The sequence below is a fragment of the Equus asinus genome, chromosome 17 (assembly GCF_041296235.1).
Source record: "Equus asinus isolate D_3611 breed Donkey chromosome 17, EquAss-T2T_v2, whole genome shotgun sequence".
Lineage (NCBI taxonomy): Eukaryota > Metazoa > Chordata > Mammalia > Perissodactyla > Equidae > Equus > Equus asinus.
In genome coordinates, this window is record NC_091806.1 from 19,971,757 (window position 1) to 19,990,991 (window position 19,235).

The following is a 19,235-nucleotide window of genomic DNA, read 5'->3' on the forward strand; positions in this document are numbered from 1 at the left end:
AACATCTGTGCCCATCTTCCTCTATTTTATATGTCGGATGCCTGCCACAGCATGGCTTGCTAAGTAGTGCATAGGTCCATGCCAGGGATCCAAACCAGTGAACCCTGGCTGCCAAAGCAGAGTTTGCAAACTTAAGTGCTATGCCACTGGGCCAGTCCCAGTAGTATGTTTTTTAATATCACCAATAGTTGTGTTTTGGTTTTTGTTATTTTTCTCTCACCTTGAGGAAATAAAATATATACAAAAAGTATTATGCAAAAGGAAAATTTATTTTTTAAAGAATATCACTTGGCCCTATTCCCTGTCCACTAGGTTGGAGATTGAATTCATTTTTCATATCTACCTGTCAACACAAGCTGATATGTACAGTTTCTTCCTATATGTAGTCTTGTAGTCACTCAACTAATTGAACTACTAGAAAAGGATGAGACCTATTAATTTTCTCATCCTGTCTTTCCATATTTTGAGTATCTGTGATGTAATAAACACAGTAACAGAAAAATAAATTGTCACCAGTCCCTTTGTCCCTGCCTATGACACTTTCAGGCAGATGGGGACAGGGTGCTGAAGCTCCAAGGAAACAGGTCCGACCACTCCTTTTCCTTCACACCTTAAACCAAATGATTTCTATGAAGTTTTTCATTGCACAATTTATTTCACAGGGCCAGCATTTAAGATTTACTTGAGTATCCTATTGGGAAATAAAGCTCAATAATAGAAAAATATTCTGCTTTTAATTTTTGAAAACCACTTTTAATCTACTTCATTTCTACTTCGTACAGAATGCCAAAAAATTGCCTAGTCTCCATGTATAAATTTTAAACACAAGTGCTTATTAAAATTCTCAATCAGCCTCAGAATCACCTACTCTATATGACATAGTCACCATTCCTTTAGTCTAGAATATTTTTAATACGCATATGCCACTACTCAATCTCAGTGCCACAGTGAAACTGTCACTTTACTCATAATCCTTCAGCTCATCTCTGACATTTATAAAGTGAATAATTTGAGTTCAATGATCTGAAAGCTAACAGAGCTCTCTGATTCCAAGTCCACTTCTATTCCTGAATAATTGAGTAGGAAAAGTCAATTATGTTTTTCTTCTGAAAATATCTTTTCACACCAAACCTTTCTCATGGCCTTTGTCATCTCTGTATTTCTCAGGGTATAGATTAATGGATTGAACATAGGAGCAATGATGGTATAAAATAGAGCAAATATTTTGTCCTCAGGGTAAGTAGTAGGGGGTCTGAGGTAGGCAAAGATTGAAGGCCCCAAAAATAAGACAACCACAGTGATATGAGACCCACAGGTAGACAGCGCTTTGCATCTTCCCTCTGCTGACTGATTTCTTAAGGTGAATAATATAATGACATAAGACCCAAACAAGAGAACAAAGGTTACTAAGCAACCATTCCTGAATTGGTAACCACAAGGACACCAGTGATGTATGTATCAGTACAGGCAACTTTCAGCAAAGGAAAAATATCACAATAGTAGTGATCTATTTCATTGGGGCCACAGAAGGGCAAATGAATTGTCATAGAAAACTGAGAAAATGAATGAATGGCTCCACCAGTCCAAGCAGCCAAGACTAGGAGATTGCACCTTGTCCTGTTCATGATAATCATGTAATGGAGAGGTTTGCAGATGGCAACACAACGATCAAAGGCCATGACTGTGAGGATGAAGACCTCAGTGATGCCAAAGAAGTGTATGGAAAAGATCTGCAACATGCAATTACTATAGGAGATGGATTTTCTTCCAAGAGGCAAGTCTCTGATCAGTTTGGGTGTCACACAGGAGGTATAGCAGATGCCCATAAAGGATAAATGGCTGAGGAAATAATACATGGGCTGGTGAAAAAGGGCACTGTGTCGAATAGAGGTAAGAATCAGAAGGTTTCCCACCAAGATGGCAACATAACCAAGTAAGAAGAATACAAAGCAAAATATTTGTATGTTCCAGGGGCTGGCCCCGTGGCCGAGTGGTTAAGTTCGCGCGCTCCGCTGCTGCAGGCGGCCCAGTGTTTCGTTGGTTCGAATCCTGGGCGCGGACATGGCACTGCTCATCAAACCACGCTGAGGCAGCGTCCCACATGCCACAACTAGAAAGGACCCACAACGAAGAATATACAACTATGTACCGGGGGGCTTTGGGGAGAAAAAGGAAAAAAAATAAAATAAAATCTAAAAAAAAAATATTTGTATGTTCTGGTTACAGGAAAGTCCCAAAAGAATAAATTCTGAAATGTTCCTCTGACTTTCCATACAGTGTATACTATGCAAAACTAATTGAGTATCTGAAAAAAATGTAAATTTGAATTAAAACATTTACAATATAATTGCAATCATATAAAAACCACTAACAAACCATGGACGCTAATTCAACAAATCACAGAAGTTAATTTGTAAGTCAATTATATTATTGTATATTTTCTTAGAAATCATAGCTGATTTCTCTAATAGTTTTCTTATTTTTTCAAGTATCTTGTTATATTGATAATACTAGAAATACAATTTATTAAATTTTGAAAATATAATGATTTAAAAATTACTATTTTCCAGAGAAGTTATACTACTGTTATTTATAACATTTAGATAACACGGATACTAATGTAATTTAATGAAGGAAATTTACTTTACTTGTAATTTTCAATTATCTTCTTTATTCATAACAGATTTTTCATTTTAGATATTGTTCCCTTCCCTCAGCATGATATGGAACACCCTCCTGACTGTCTGTAGACATATTGATCAAGGAATGCAGACGCATTTTAAAAAATTGCCTAAATTATAAGATGAGCAATTAGGATTGTAACTAATGTTTCTGGAAATACAAGGGTGTGGTGGGATGAGTACTGAATATTGAATTTGTGAAATCAATCTTGCTGTCAAGTTGCATGACTAAAAATAGTTAAAAATACAGCAAAAATTGGATTTTTTTCCAAAGACTGACATTTTGAAAAAAGTTAGAAAAACTATTGATATTTCATTTAATTTTTATTGTAAAGAATGTTTTAAGGTAAACTCTATGGTCATTACAGTTAATGGAGCACATAAATAAAGAAAATACACTAATCAAAATGCACAAGATATTTGAACTCTGCACAATTTATGTGCTCTGTTGGAATAAATAGCAACAAAAATGATGTCATGCAACGTAACTCTAAGGCAAACATTGTGGTCAGGAAGTACTCAGCTCTTATCTGTTGATAGTTTATTCATGGATTTGCATATATTATGTTCTGTTTGATTTGGGTAGGACTTACACAAAGGCAATGGGAAAATGTACTGCAGAGAGCACAAACTTCCAAGTTCTATTCCCCTCATTCATGAGGAATTAGCTGGTGTCCAGGTGGTTGTCTATCCTACTCCTTTATGAGATGTGGCAGCCATATCCTGGCCCGACAAACAAGCATTATTAATTATACATAATTTTTGATGCAATAATATGTATACATTAACAAGTTCAGCATTTTCCAAATTCTGTAGCTGTATTACTAGTGATATTTAAGATTATTTAGCTGGTAAACACACATGGTTTTAAAGCACATTCTGCAGTAAATTGAGGGACTAATTCTCTTTTCAATTTTAGCTCAATATCTTTGACTACAGTAAGCGGGGAAAATTTTAACTTAATCATATTATGTCAATATTGCTTAAGACATTTTGGTCCTCCTTTTTAACATGAAGACAACAGGTCTCATCCTCAAAGTTTTGTACAAGTTATAGCACCTCCATAAAATTTAATAACTTTTTCTTATATCTTTAAATATATTGTCAAAGTTACAGTTGCAAATAATAGCTCGTTTACGAAAAGAATATAGTGTGTTCCTTTAAATAAATGTACACAAAACAAAGGTGATTTTTAAAAGAATTGTTAAATAACAAATGTCTAGTTATTAGAGTGACAGGAATTAAATACTCATCTAATCCAATCATATTCTTTTTAGTGTAGAAGAAATAGATTGAGAGAAACTAAGTGAATTTCCCAAAATAAAGAACTGCTGAATGGCAGAGTTTTTAAACTAGATCTCCTAATTCTTATCATGTTTAGTGCTGCCTCCCACAGGAAAAGGGCATGTATCAGAGAAGACAGCAGTGGAGGAATTATCACGATTTTCATCTCATGAAAGATGACAGACACCTAGATCACTATGAGATATATCACAATAGTTATAAGAACAAATGAGTGATGTAGCATATCTCTGCTTTGATGTTGTTTCGCTACACCAGGCTCTGAATTTGACCACTACAGCTGTTAACATTCCAATTCGTATACCTATGGAAATTAGATATCATTACTCTTGGAAACACTAGTAATGACAGTGTGACCAACTTTAGGAGAAAGAAACTGTAGTGAGGGAAATAAATGACATTTTTGGGGAAAACTTCAAGGTATTAAACACATAAATGAAGAAAAGAAGACACTATTATGTAAAAGAATAATTGATGTTACAAAGGCGATGTAGGCAGAATTAGAAATGATGGGGAGAGTAAAATAAAGTGGAGAAAAAAACCACTTTTATTCAAAGCACTGTCTATACATCAGTAAACGTGTGGTACTACAGAAAGAATATTGATCACCTGGATGTTTCCAATATTCAGATGTTTGCTATCAGGTGAAATAATATGAAGTGAAGTGTGGCTACATTCTTTTTTCAATCATTGAGATTTAAGTTTTATATAGGAACTGATATCCAAGTCTTAAAAGGCCTTCCAGATTAGAGGCAACGATAATCAATCACCCAGCATGAATTTAGACAATCGCTACATCTTATTCCCAACATTTTATACGTTGTACTTTCAGTTACCATTTATAATGAAATTTTAACAAGAATAAATAGGACAATTTTGTTTCTTTCCATTCACACAAGCTCTGCTCATTTGCATAAGACATTGAACCCAGCTAAGCTTGAGTATTAACTTCTATAATCGGGACATAGATACATTGTTCAGGGAAACAATGAGAAATACGTGAGTTTATGAAACAAAATCCCCAGGGAATATGGAGGGTACAAAACAATCATAATCTTTTCCTTATATTCTTTCTTTGACTCACGAGATTAAGAATTAGTTAAATTGTCCTGCAAACAGACATACGCCCACGATAAAATTTCTTGAAATAAACAAGAACAAAAGCGCAACATAGATTTTAGCAGGGGAATCAGAACAAACTCCAATGTGGATAATGTTTGGGTGGCAAAATAAAATCGATCTGGTGATATCATTTGTTACCTGGGGGAATTTCTTAACACTTAATGTTAAATAAGTAGTCTGTTTTTTCATGCTAACAAAATTAAGTTAAAAAGTCATTTTTCACCTTTTATGATATTGTTTAACTGTCCTGTTCATTCCTTATGAGGCACTGTCAGCATTGTAAAATTGCATTTTCCTATAGGTCATCTACGGCCTGTATATGCTATGTATATACACATTTCTATTGGTGTAATCAGCATGTGCCTTAGGAAAACTTACTTATCTGATTCTGATGAATGTGGAAAACTTTAAGGGATTGGTTATTTGAAATATGAGAATTTCTTCGAAGATTGGAGGCTGAAACATTACTGACAATTTAAAAATTTCATTATTTTTAAACATATTATCCAAAAATGCAAACTCCGTAATATAAAATCGAAACTAAATATTGCAAAAAGACCTTTTTTACTTTTGTTTAGATTTTTATCACATCTGAATGCATAGCCTTCAAATGACAAAAGAAATACCAAACAGACCAAGTGAGCCTAAAAGAAGAATTACAAGGGCAACTACCTGCACATCAGTCGTGGATGGCCCTCAAGTTAGTTTTAAGTTACTCAGGAAACCGTCAGGGTCACACACTTCTACTCATTTTGACAGTTTGCGAACCCTTCACTAGGATTTACATCTGAAATAAAACGAGAACTATAAAGCAGTAGCTGAGACAAATCTAGGATAATTCTCTAAAAATATGTTCAAGTATTGATGTCTTTGAATTTCCAGGAAGGAAAATCTCACTGTTTTACAATGTGAGTGAAGATTTAAATATCACTGAAGACTACTCTGGATTAACAGAGAAGTGATTATTCATTCCATAAGAAAGTGATCTAGAATTTTAAATATTAATTTCACTTGCTAACACCTGCTCATACTTAAAAGTAAAAAATAACGTTTTGAAATATCTGCTAAAGGAGCATGCATATATATATACCCTAGGAGTTGTCTCTTTTATGCATATGCCTGAAAGAAATTTGCTCTGCAAGAGCCAAATATAAACTGAGAGGAGATTATGAGAATATTTGACTTCAAAAGTTAAAGATATTACTTTCCCAGAAGCATTTCTTAAAAGATTCTCAGCAAATAACACTAATCTGTTGTCCAAGGTTGTATTCATTCCTCAGTCTTCTGGGAATGTTCAGGCTTTAAATGTATTTTCCACATTTGCGTTAGCCATGCCCTGGGCATTGTGTCTCTAGAGGCCAGTACTGTTAGCCAGACAGAGAAGCTTGAGAAATTCTGTCCGTTTTGGCTTATTTCCTCCTCTCGAGAATAGGAGGGAAACCTGGGTAACACCATAGGAGCACTGGGCTTGCACTGGAGGAGGTCTCTACTTCTGGGGAGGAGAAGGTGAAGAAAATCAGAGAGAAAGATATCCAGAGTCACAACAAGTGTCATTAATAAAAGGAACACAAGATTCATAAAAGTCAGTTAACAATTAAGTCAATGACTTTTCACTCCGCTATTCTTCTGGACCAGTAGCCACACCAAACAGCAATAAACTGTCACTGCTGCAATGGATGTTTGGGTTGTTAGAGGCAAAGGAAAAGAGAGAATTGTCAAAATATATTAAAATTAGAACAAATTCCCTACTCTATTGGTAGTGGAAAAGAACCTACGTTTTTTGTTGTTGAAAAGTATTGAAGAGTGTAATGAAGTCAGGAACCAAAAAAATGTATACACTTCTACACTACTTCCTGACACTTTACTTTGAGTAGTTGCAGTGCTACAAGGTATATAGATTCAGAGTAAATCTGCACTGAAATTCAGTTGGCATTCTTTCTTGAAGAAAAAAATCTGTATATCCCATGTAGCCACGTAAGACCTCTAGCATTCACTGTTTTTTAACATCCCATCTAGATGAGGATGAGAACAATTCACTTAGTAAAATAATTATAATATTTATAAGCATTTTTAATTACAATATGTCAGTCACTATATTAAGCATTTTAAGTAAATTGTCTGATTTAATTCTTAAGAAAGACATTCTCAGGGGCCAGCCCAGTGGCGCTGTGGTGATGTTCACACGTTCTGCTTTGGTGGCCCAGGGTTCGCTGGTTCAGATCCCAGGTGCAGACCTACGCACCACTTCTCAAGCCATGCTGTGGCAGGTGTCCCACATATAAAGTAGAGGAAGATGGGCACGGATGTTAGCTCAGGGCCAGTCTTCCTCAGCAAAAAGAGGAGGATTGGCAGCAGATGTTAGCTCAGGGCTAATCTTCCTCAAAAAAAAAAAAAGGACATTTTCATGAAAATTATTTACCCCATTACTCAAAAACAAACAAACAAAAAATCTTCTAGAGATTAAATCGCTTGCTCAAGATCATAGAGCTGGTTTCAAAAAAAATAATATATTGTGGTGTTTATAAGCTAGGTAGAAATAAAATGTATGATAACAAGACATGAAGGCAAAAAGGGGAGAAATGGAAGTATATTATTGTAGGACTATTATACTATCCATAAAGTGGTACAATATTGCATGGAGCTGTGATAAGCTTGAGTTGTATACTACAAACCCTAAAGCTACCACTAAAATAACAAAACAAAAAGTGATAGCCAATAAAGAAAATAAAATGGAATCAGAATTATACTAAATAGATCTAAGAGGAGGAAGATAAAGAAAAAAGGGAACAAATAAAATTAACAAGAAAGCACTGCAAGATGATAGACTTAAACCCAAACTTATCAACAATTATATTAAATGGAAATGGTCTAAGCAGAAAATTAAAAGGCAGAGATTGTCAGATGGGATAGAAGAAAACACAACTATATTTTAGATATAGAAAATGTATTTTATATATGAGGATACAAATAGGTTAGACGTAAAAGGATAAAAGAGATAAATAATGCTAACATCAGTGAAAAGAAAGATGGAGCAGCTTTTTAGTTATTAGACAAAAAAAATTAAGAGTAAATAACATTACCAATGATAAAAAATTTCATGTTGTAATGATAAAATGGCCAACTAAATCAGGAGACATGACTACTAAATGTTTATGCCCCTAATAACAGTGCTTCAAAATACATGAAACAACAATTTATTGAATCTTAAGGAAAAATAGATAAATTCACAATATAGTTGGATATTTCAGAACTCATCTGTCAATAATTAGTGGATCAAGTAGACAGAGAATCAGCAAAGATTTAGCAGACTTGAGCAAAACTATGAACTGGCTTCACTTAGTTGTCTTTGTAAAATACTTCATCTAACTCTAGCAGAAGACACATTCTTATCAAGTATACTCAAAACATTTACCAAGATACATCATATTGTGGGCCATCAAACAAGTCTCAATAAATTTAAAAGACCTCTAGTCTTTCTAAGTGTGCTCTTTGACCACAATGGAATCAAATTAGAAAGAATAAAAATAAATCTATGGTATTTCCAAATATATCTGGAAATTGATAACACTTCTAAAAAACCTCATGGGTCAAGAAGAAATAAAAAGGAAGTTAGAATGAAATAACTGATGCTTGCAATTACATGGACTAATCTAAAAATAATTATGTTGAAAGAAGCTAAGAAACATAGAATATGTACTGTATGATTAAATTTATGTAAAAATCTAGAGAACACAAACTAATCTACAGAGACAAAAAACAAATCAAAAATTGCCTTAGAAAAGGTGCCTGTTATGGAACAGGAGAGGGGATTATAATGAATAGGAGGAAATTTTTCAGAGTGATGGATTCTCTCACTATCTTCATTGTGGTGATAGTTTCACAGCTGTATTCACGTCAATATTTATCAAATTGTACACTTTAAATACTCACAATTGATTTTATGTCAATTACACTTCAATAAAAGTGTTAAAAGTAACCAGGATTGAGGAAGAGTACACAAGGAATGAACTTGGAAGAGAAGACACCTCCATAAGGATGGGATTTAGACCTTATTGGAGAAGTTGCAGTTGCAGCCCCAGTCAGAACTGCCATGGTCCCTGAGAAAGCAGGAACTGCCGCTAGAGGGCAGGGTGGCTCAGGCTGGTGGCAGGCAATGCACATGTTGAGTGCAGAAAACCAGCTCAATGCACAGCTGTGTGAGGCTTGGGTTGTGCAGTGGACTCTTAGGGAAGACTCTAGAAAAGAACTTTCTTGGATGTAGGCTTGCACATGCTGAGGGGTGAGCACTCAGATTTAATTGAGATTTGGAAGTTTTGTTGTGGACAGGGAACCACAAATGCTGGGCTGCAAATGTCTGCTTCTGGAGGGTCAGCAGAGTTCAGTGAGATGATCACCAGGTTTGCCCTGGAGCTGTGAGTTTACTGAGGAATTGCAGACTTAGGTAGAATGTTTTTGTTAAGTGGAGCAGGATCCAGAAGAAACCAAAGCTAAAACACCAGAACCAGGAGGAAAGACTTTTCCTCCTGCAATTCACCTTCAGTGCCCTCTATAGACTGGCTCCACAGCATGCTCCCTACAACTCCACTACTACGTGGTAGGTAATGAAAGGATGAGATGGAGTTGAGAGGCAATAATAACTGGCTCACCAGAGACTGATACTGAAAAATAATATCTCTTTTATGAACTTACATTTTCTTAATTTTCTGTGTGGCCAGAGAGTGTCAGCAATTTGTCCTGTCCCCAATCCTGAAGATTACCATTGAATAATTATTAAAATTCTCTTTAACTTCACAACTGACCACTCCATTTGACACAACTACTATTGCTTTAACTCAGAATCTTTTATATACAGGTATTATGGATTTGTGGTGTTGTCACATACCATTTTACTAACTACTGTCATCTGTCATGCCATTAAATCAAATCAATTATGCGAGGTCATCCTGCAGGAAAAAGCTTGAAGGCAGGAAGAGTACTTTGTTTTCCAAAACATTTGTATCACAATATCATTCCGGAGGGTTTTAAGGCTCAAATGCAAACTAAGATTTTAGGTAAAGTTTATATCCTCAAAGTACATTTGTTTTCTCCCAAGATGTTGCTTATTTCATTCAAATTAATTATTTTACATTCCTGGAGTAATCAATTCACCAGTTAGTGTGCTTTTAAATCTAAGCATCCAGAGCAACTCTACAACTGGATTATAAATGCCCCATGAAAAAGTTAACTCTTTTAGCATGTTGTCAGAATCCCACTCTTTAAAAAGTCCTTGATGACTGAGATTTTCTACCTATGCAATTTGAATTTCTTTTTCTCTTTATTAAAATCTGGGGGAAAAAAACCCTCTAGTGATGGTCTTTGTGTTAAGAAATGATCTCCATCCAATCCCACATAGGGTTTTTATCCTGTTCTCTGGGGGAAAAAGAATGGGTGCATTCTTTAATGTATTTTCATTTCAGGTCAATTTCTGGAAAATTACAGATATATAGATTTTTCTTTTGTGTATTTTTTAGGGTTACAAAATGCTCAGTGAGTGTATAAATTATCAGTGGAGATGAACATTCTGTAATTTTGCTCTATTCTTATATCATTTTCAATAGCCTTTCCTCTTTTGCATCTATATTCAAAACTAGTGCTTGCTTCTGCTTTGCACCCTGAGCTTCACTAATCATAGCAAGTATTTAGAAGACCTGTGCTCTTTGTCAGACATGAGCTGATTGAGTTTAGCTTATTTTTCTTTACAACAATCCTATGCAATAGATACTATTACCAGTCCCATTTCCCAGAAGAAACAGGGGCATAGAAGAGTTACAGTGCAAAGGAGTAATTCTCATGAGATAGAGGTTACATTTACAGCGAGAAAGAGCATGTGACTGTGAAAGGATAGTGATGCTATTTTTCTGTCCTGAGTAAGAGTTATACGGGAGCTTACTTAATGATTATTCATTATTGGGTACATTGATGTTTCCTTGGGTGTCGTATTTAATGGTTAAATGTTAAAATAATAGAAGCATAAAAATAACTAAAGATCATAGCCCAAGGTACTAAAAATTAACAAAAACTGTAAATGTGCTTTGGCTCTAAAGTACAAACTACCAAGGGATTCTGGGAGATCTACTTATGATCAGCCTATTTCCTACCATCCAATTAAATTTTCTTTTCAATATTTTTTCCTTTGTGTGTTGTATGTCTCCCTCAATCTTGATGAAGTCAATGTTTTTACATTTCCTTCAGATTTCAGAATATTCTTCATGGGATCTCCTAAGTTCCTCCTCTCCTTTTTTACATATTTTTGTCATCACTCTCCCATTCTTTCTAGGTATACTTGTTTATTCAAAACCTCATCTACTCTGGATTCTCCTCCTCCTTAACAACAAAGGATCTAAGCATATCTTCCTGGATTCTTTAAAATCACCTTAAAAAAACCTTTTATATCTTTGATGCATTTTAGCCGCTTTTTGTATAAACTGTGAGTTGTAAGTCTGTGTTCATTTTCTACATATGTTTGTCCAGTTATTCTAGCACCCTTTGTTAAAAACAATATCTTTTTCTCCACCAATTTACCTTTTCATTTTTGTCAAAAATCACTTGACTATATTTGTATGGGTCTATTTCTAGCCTCTGTATTCTGTTCCTTTGATCTTTGTGTATATACCCTGTCCACCAACACCACACTGTCTTCACTACTGTAACTTCATAATGTCTTGAAATTGGATAATATGAATCCTCCAACATTTTTTTCCTTTTTCAGAATTATTTTGGCTATTCTCCTTGCTTTTCCTTTTCATATGAGTTTGAGAATCATCTTGTTGATATCTACAAAAAAAAGCTCCTGGGATTTTGAGTGGGATTGCATTGAATCTAAATAACAAATTGGAGAAATTGACACCTTAACAATACTGAGTCTTCTAATCAAAAAGCAATGCATATCTCTAAATTTACTTAAACTTTCTTTGATATATTTCATTATTGTTTTGTAATTTTCTGCAAGTAGATTTTGAATATATTTCATTAAAATTATATGCAAATAGGTTTTATTAGAAAAGTTTTATTTTTATTTTATTTATTTATTTATTTATTTTAGGATGTACGTCATAATATATTTCATATTCTGCGTAGATTACATCATGTTCACCACCCGAGAACTAATTATAGTCCATCCCCTCGCCTGTGAGCCTAATCACCCTTTTTGCCCTCCCCCCTCCCCCCTTCTCCGATGGTAACCACCAGTACAATCTCCAATGCTATGTGTTTGTTTGTAGTTTTTATCTTCTACTTATGCGTGAGATCATATGGTATTTGACTTTCTCCCTCTGACTTATTTCGCTCAGCATAATACCCTCAAGGTCCATCCATGTTTTCCCAAATGGCCGGATTTCATCGTTTCTTATGGCTGAGTAATAGTCCATTGTGTATAAATACCACATCTTCTTTATCCATTTGTCCCTTCGTGGGCACCTAGGTTGCTTCCATGTCTTGGCTGTCGTATATAATGTTGCAATGAACATAGGGGTGCAAGTATCTTTATGCCTTTGTATTTTCAAGTTCTTTGGATAAATACCCAGCAGTGGGATAGCTGGATCATATGGTAGATCTATCCTTAATTTTCTGAGGATACTCCATACTGCTTTCCATAGTGGTTGCACCAGTTTGCACTCCCACCAGCAGTGAACAAGGGTTCCCTTCTCTCTACATCCTCTCCAACATTTGTTGTTTCCTGTCTTGTTAATTATAGCCATTCTGACCAGAGTGAGGTGATACCTCATTGTAGTTTTGATTTGCAATTCCCTGATAGCTAATGATGTTGAGCATCTTTTCATATGCCTGTTGGCCATCTGTATATCTTCTCTGGAGAAATCTCTGTTCAGATCTTTTGCCCATTTTCTAATTGGATTGTTGTTTTTTTTTGTTGTTGAGCTGTATGAGTTCTTTATATATTTTGGATATTAACCCCTTATCTGATATACGGTTTGCAAATATCTTTTCCCAATTGTTAGGTTGTCTTTTTGTTTTGTTTAAGGTTTCCCCTGCTATGTATAAAGCTTGATGTCCCATTTGTTCATTTTTTCTTTGTTTCCCTTGCCCGGTCAGACACGGGATAGTTTTATTTTAATTTAAGATTCCATTTTTCTATTTCTGGTATACAGGAATGAAATTGATTTTGTATGTGAAGAATGTATCCAATGAGCTTGCTAAACTCACTTACTAGTTTCAAGATATATTTGTAGATTCTTTGAGATTTTAATGTATGCAGTCATGTTGCCTAGAAATAAGAACAAGTTTATTTATTCTTCTTACTCTGTGTGACTTTTATTTATTCTTTTTGTCTCTTACACTAGCTAGGACTTCTGGAAAAATGTTCAAGAATAAGTGGTGAAAAAAGACATCCTTGCCTTGTCTTAGATCATAGAGGGAAGTCAGTCTCTCACTAATAAGTATTATGTTAGCTACTGGTTATTTACAGATATTTTTTATTAGGCTAAGAAAGTTCACTTTGTTCCTAGATTGCTGAGGGTTTGAATCACGAGAGGATGGTGAATTTTCTTGAAAACTTTGCCGGCATCTGTTGATATAATCATATACTTTTTCTTGTTCAGTCTATTAATGCAGTAACTTACATTCATTGTTTTTCAAATGAACAAGACATGAGTTGCTTGGATGAACCCTGCTTGGTTGTGATTTATTGGTTTTTATTGCTGGATCAGATTTACTAATGTTTTGTTAAAGATTATCATGTTTATGTTCCTAAGCAATAATGGTTTTTCATTTTTATTTCTTGTAACATTTTCATAAATAATGAGCCACACTTCTAACAAAAGGATATATTATATATTATGTTTGTGTTTTCAATGAAAATGTTGAACACTGCTACTTTTTTATTAACCCACTACCTCATGGCAGCGTGGTACAGTGGAAAGAGCAGAGATGAGTGGGATAGGCAGGTAGACCTGGGTTCAAAGCCCACCTCTGCCGCAAACTATGGGTGAAACTGCAGGAGTCACTCTAAGCTTTTAACTCTGTAAAATGGAGATAATTATACCTTAAAGTTTCTATGAGAATGCAACAAGAAAAAATATCACGTGCTTTACATAGCATATGACACTAGAGCAAGCCACCGATATATAGTTGGCTAGCCATAATAGACATCTAACTGATATTATTTTCTTCATTTACAAAAGAAATTACATTGTATTAAGCATTCTATCACAGCAAACCTTGTTCTTTTTTATTATTATTCAATGGTAGAGGTAGTAGAGCATCACAATTAAGAGTTCTAACAGACTAATTATGAGACTTCAATGAATCTTAGCTCCATTACACGCTGGTGAGTAGATGTGGACTGAATTTCTTAATCTCCGAAACTCAATATCCTTATCTTTAAAATAAATATGACAGATTCGAGTAAACTGCTGAACGAAGTGCCTGTTACAGATTCCGATTATTTTTATCACTTATCAAGATTTGTATAACCTTGATAAATTTGCACAAATATGAGGCCAAAATGATGAAGCAACCGTTTATGAAGAGAAGAAGACTCATCCAAGAAGACCTGGGTTCTCTTTGTTCTTCCATTAGGTAAATAGGCTGCTTATTTTACCTCATTGGCCCTGAGTCATCACCCCTTGTTCTGACACTGTGCAGAACATTTTTAGATTCTGAAATAGAATGTATAAAATGTGGATGGAAAATTAAGAAAAAAAGAAAACTGCATTTCTCATCAAAGGTCAAGATGTGCGAGGTTTTCTGCCTCCTCTATCCATCATTTCTTTTTCTTTCGTCTTCCCTCTACGGTAAATCCTCTCATCTCCTCTCTCATCATCATCTATACCTGACTTCCACCTCAAGGGAGAGGCCACATCTAGAAATGGATTATAGAAGTCAGGCACAGATCACACCTTGTCTTCTCTCCTGATCTCCCAGTTGCCTCAAGTCTCTCCCCACTCCATTCCATCAGGCACGTGCTCCAACCTCCCATGGATCATGACAGTGTCACATCTTTTCTCAAACACAGGGAACAGCTCCCTACTGCCCTCCAAAGACCAGTCATATTAACTATTACAGAGTGCATACTCAGTGCCAGGTACTGCACAAGGACTTTTCCTTCATTATTTGCAGTGACTAAATGACGCTGGAAGGAAGTTATTATTCTTTTATTATTGTTATTATCTCCAGTATTATTCAAACTTCATATTTGGTCAAGGTTGTGTTTTCAGGCTTTCTTCCAGCATTGTTCCTTGAACCCCAACCAAACTGAGCCCACTGTTTCCTATTCAAGTCTTGTAGTTCTCCTTTGGTCCTTGCTTGTGGCTTCTCTACAATAGGAATGCTCTCTTACTTAATACATACCCCTTTTTCAAAACTGATCTCAAACACACCTTCTCCACGAGGACTTGTTATACCTCTTAGCCAAAATAATATTTTCTCTCAATTAGTACACATATTTTTGTATCGCTTTTACGAGATTTCCATCTGATTCTGTACATTCCTGTCTCTCTTCTTCTAGAATGTTCATTTTTCAACTTTGTGATGCTGATACCTGCGCTTGGCATTAGGCACATAACACACATTTGCTGAAGGAATGTCTTATGGATAGACATCAACTTTGAGAAGAAAACCTAATCTCTATTTTTAGTGTCTTTTACATTCTGCTTCTCTCAATGAATACTTTTGTCTTTTCCCTAAATTACCTTTTTCATTCTCATTTATAAACCAATATCACAGTAAACCTCCAACAGTATTATATTATTTTTCAAAGTATATCTAATGATGGTTATTTAATCAAGTCTCTGGTTGGCTCTGCAGTTAAGTGGACACTGACAAGAAATTAAGGAAAGAATCTATACAGAAAACTACCTGTGCCTCCTCTATTAATTATTCCAAGCAATGCAACTATCTACATTTTCATTTAGACAAGCTTGCAGATTAGGAATAATAAGTTAGTATTTAGCTTTATACATTCCCCCTATCACATTGCACATCACTGAAAATGGCATTTCCTATAATTACCTGAAGGTATTTTTAGCTTGTTTACAGGTGTTCCTGGCAGTATAATGGAAATTAATGACCCCTAAACCTTACATCTGTTTTGATTTCTTTCTGATGTTAGTAAACTGTTTTACACAACCTGAGGTGAACTCATTTATGCCCAGGCTTATAGGTATATGTGAACATTTATTAAGCTATTTCTATCAGCAGGGATGATGAAAACTGTTCAAACGTTCATAATGCAGTAATTATTATTGAGCAAAGAATTACAACATAGTGTCTTCCCTAAGTTAGCAAACAGGCAGGCAAGAAAAGAATGTGTAAACACTTAGGTGAAGGAAGGTGAAAACATAATAAAAGAGTTAGAGAGATTTGATGAATGCTGAATCTCTTTAAGAAAGGTCTAAGCTGGCTCTGGAGGACACGCATATTTGGAAGAGAAGTGAAAGCCAGAGGAGAAAAAAGTAGATGATAAATAATTAGTGACTGAAATAAAATAGGTAAATTTGAGAAAAAGACTGAGGAGTTACAAGATGAACCAGGATGCAAATAAGTAGGAAATACGAGCAAAAATGAAAACCCTTAGGATTAACTTTCTTATTAAAAAAAAATGTTGCCAAGATGTTTTGAATTGATAAGACCAGTAGCTGGAAATGAAATGCTAAGCAAGCTCAGAGTGGGGCCAGTTCAATGCAATAGCTATTTACAGAGGTCCTTCTATCAACAAGACTCCATGCTAACAGCTACCAAGACAACAAAGACAAAAAAGAAAGGACCTGCCCTCCAAAAGCCCAGCAAAATGACAAAAACAAAGCTAGCACTACACCTAAAACCATGATAAAGAGCAGAGTGAGATGCCTTATGGTAGAGAAGCGCCCAGAGATACTGAGAAAGGTGAACACTCCCTAGTGAAAAAAGTGACTCATCACAAGCATGTTTGAGCATATGTGTTATTCTCATTCATGGAGAAAAAGAGTTAAATACGCACCCCAAAATGTCTTGAATTAATACACAAGAAGTAGACATTCTCATTTTAATGGAGTTAGGGTGGGATGAAAGAATTTGGAGATAAAAGACAACTAGAACCTTACTCTGTTGTGATTTATTGGTTTTTATTGCTGGATTTGATTTACTAACTTTTTTCAAAGAATTTTATGTCTATATTTATGAGAATAATGGTCTTTAGAGCTCATTTCTTGCAGTATTTTTGTCTGGTTTTGCTACTGGTGTAAGGCTGATCTCATAAAACGCGGTGGGAAATGTTCCTTTTTCACTTAAAGAGAATACGAAGAATTAGAACTATTGATTCTTTAAATGTTTGGAAGAATTCAATGCTGAAGCCATCCGGGCCAGGAGTTTCCTTTTTTGGATGGTTTTAACTGCAAAATCAATTTCTTTAATAGATGTGAGTCTGTTCAGGTTATGTATTTCTTCTTTAGTGAGTTTTGATAGTGTGTATCTTTCAAGGAATTTGTCTATTTCAATTAAGTTGTCAAATGTATGGCATGAAGTTGTTCAAATATCTTTTTCACGTCTGTAGGATGAGGGGTGGTGTCCCCTCTCTCATTCCTGATATTGGCAATGTGTCATCTCTCTTTTTTCTTGGTTAGCCTGGATAGAGGTTTATCAATTCTATTGTTATTTTCAAAGAAACAGCTTTTGACTTTGTTGATATTCTGTATTGTTTTTTTCTTTTTACAATTTAGCTGATTTCATTTTTCATATTTATTACTCTCTTCTGCCAGCTAGGTTTGGGTTTTATTTGCTTTTCTTTCTCCAATTTCCTAAGATGCAAACTTAGCTTATTGATTTTAGATTTTTTTAAAAATGCATACCTGTAGTACTTTAAATTTCCTTAAAGCATTGCTTTAACTGCATCCTGCTAATTTTAATATGATGCATTGTCATTTAGTTCTAAATACTTTATTTACAATTTCCCTAGAGACTTCCACTTTGACCCAGGGGTTGTTTAAAAATGTATAGTTTAGGGCTGGCCCCGTGGCCGAGTGGTTAAGTTCGCGCGCTCCGCTGCAGGCGGCCCAGTGTTTCGTCGGTTCGAATCCTGGGCGCGGACATGGCACTGCTCATCAGACCACGCTGAGGCAGCGTCCCACATGCCACAGCTAGAGGAACCCACAACGAAGAATACACAACTATGTACCGGAGAGAAAAAGGAAAAAATAAAATCTTTAAAAAAAAAAAATGAAAAAAAAAAAAAAAAAAAAAAAAAAAAAAAAAAATGTATAGTTTAATTTCTAAATATAGATCCTTTTCAGAAATGTTTCTGTTATAGATTTCTAATTTAATCCTATTATGGTTTGAGAAAGTGGCTTTTATGATTTCTATAAATTTGTTAAGTTTTGTTTTATCATCCAGAATATAGTGTATCTTGGTGAATGTAACATGTACACTTAAGAAGAATGCATGTTCTGCTCTTGTTGGATGAAATGTGTCTATGAATGTCCATTATGTCAAATTTGTTAATAGTGCTGTTTTCAACAAATCTTTAGTCTTAGTGATTTTCTTCTTACAATTAGTAAGAAAAGGATGTTGAAGTCTCTAACTGTAATTGTACATCCGTTTCTCTACTAGATCTATCAATTTTGATTCTCTGTTTTTAGGAAAATGAACATTGGAATGGTTATGTCTACTCAGAGAATTGATCCTTGTATCATTACACTATATTAGTCTTTACCTCCTGATAGTTTCCCTTTTCTGAAGTCTACTTTGTCAGAATTTAACATTTCTTCAGTTTTCTTTTGGTTAATATTTTCATGGTGTATCTTTCTTCATCCCTCTACTTTTAACTGTTTCTTATATCCCTATCTTTTTAGTAACGTATTTGGATCACTCACACTTAAAATCATTGTTGAAATATTTAGGTGAAAATCTGTCATTTTACTAGCTCTTTCTATTTGATATATTTGTTGTTTACTTCTTGTTTTCCCTTACCATGCTTTCTCTGGTTTTGAGTGTTTTTTATAATTCCGTTTTGCCTTCCTTATTGGATTATTATTTATACCTCTTTTGAAAACACTGCCAGTGGTTTCCCTAGGTTTAGCAATATAATTTAGTGTTTTGTTTTGTTTTTTTTTTTAGGAAGATTGGTCCTGAGCTAACATCTCTGCCCATGTTCCTCTATTTTAT

General features: G+C 34.9%; 1 pseudogene; it reads right to left on the minus strand.

The window, feature by feature from the left end:
• Positions 1-1,089: 1,089 nt before the first annotated feature.
• On the minus strand, positions 1,090-2,273 carry LOC106821863 (olfactory receptor 4P4-like; annotated as a pseudogene).
• Positions 2,274-19,235: the final 16,962 nt, after the last annotated feature.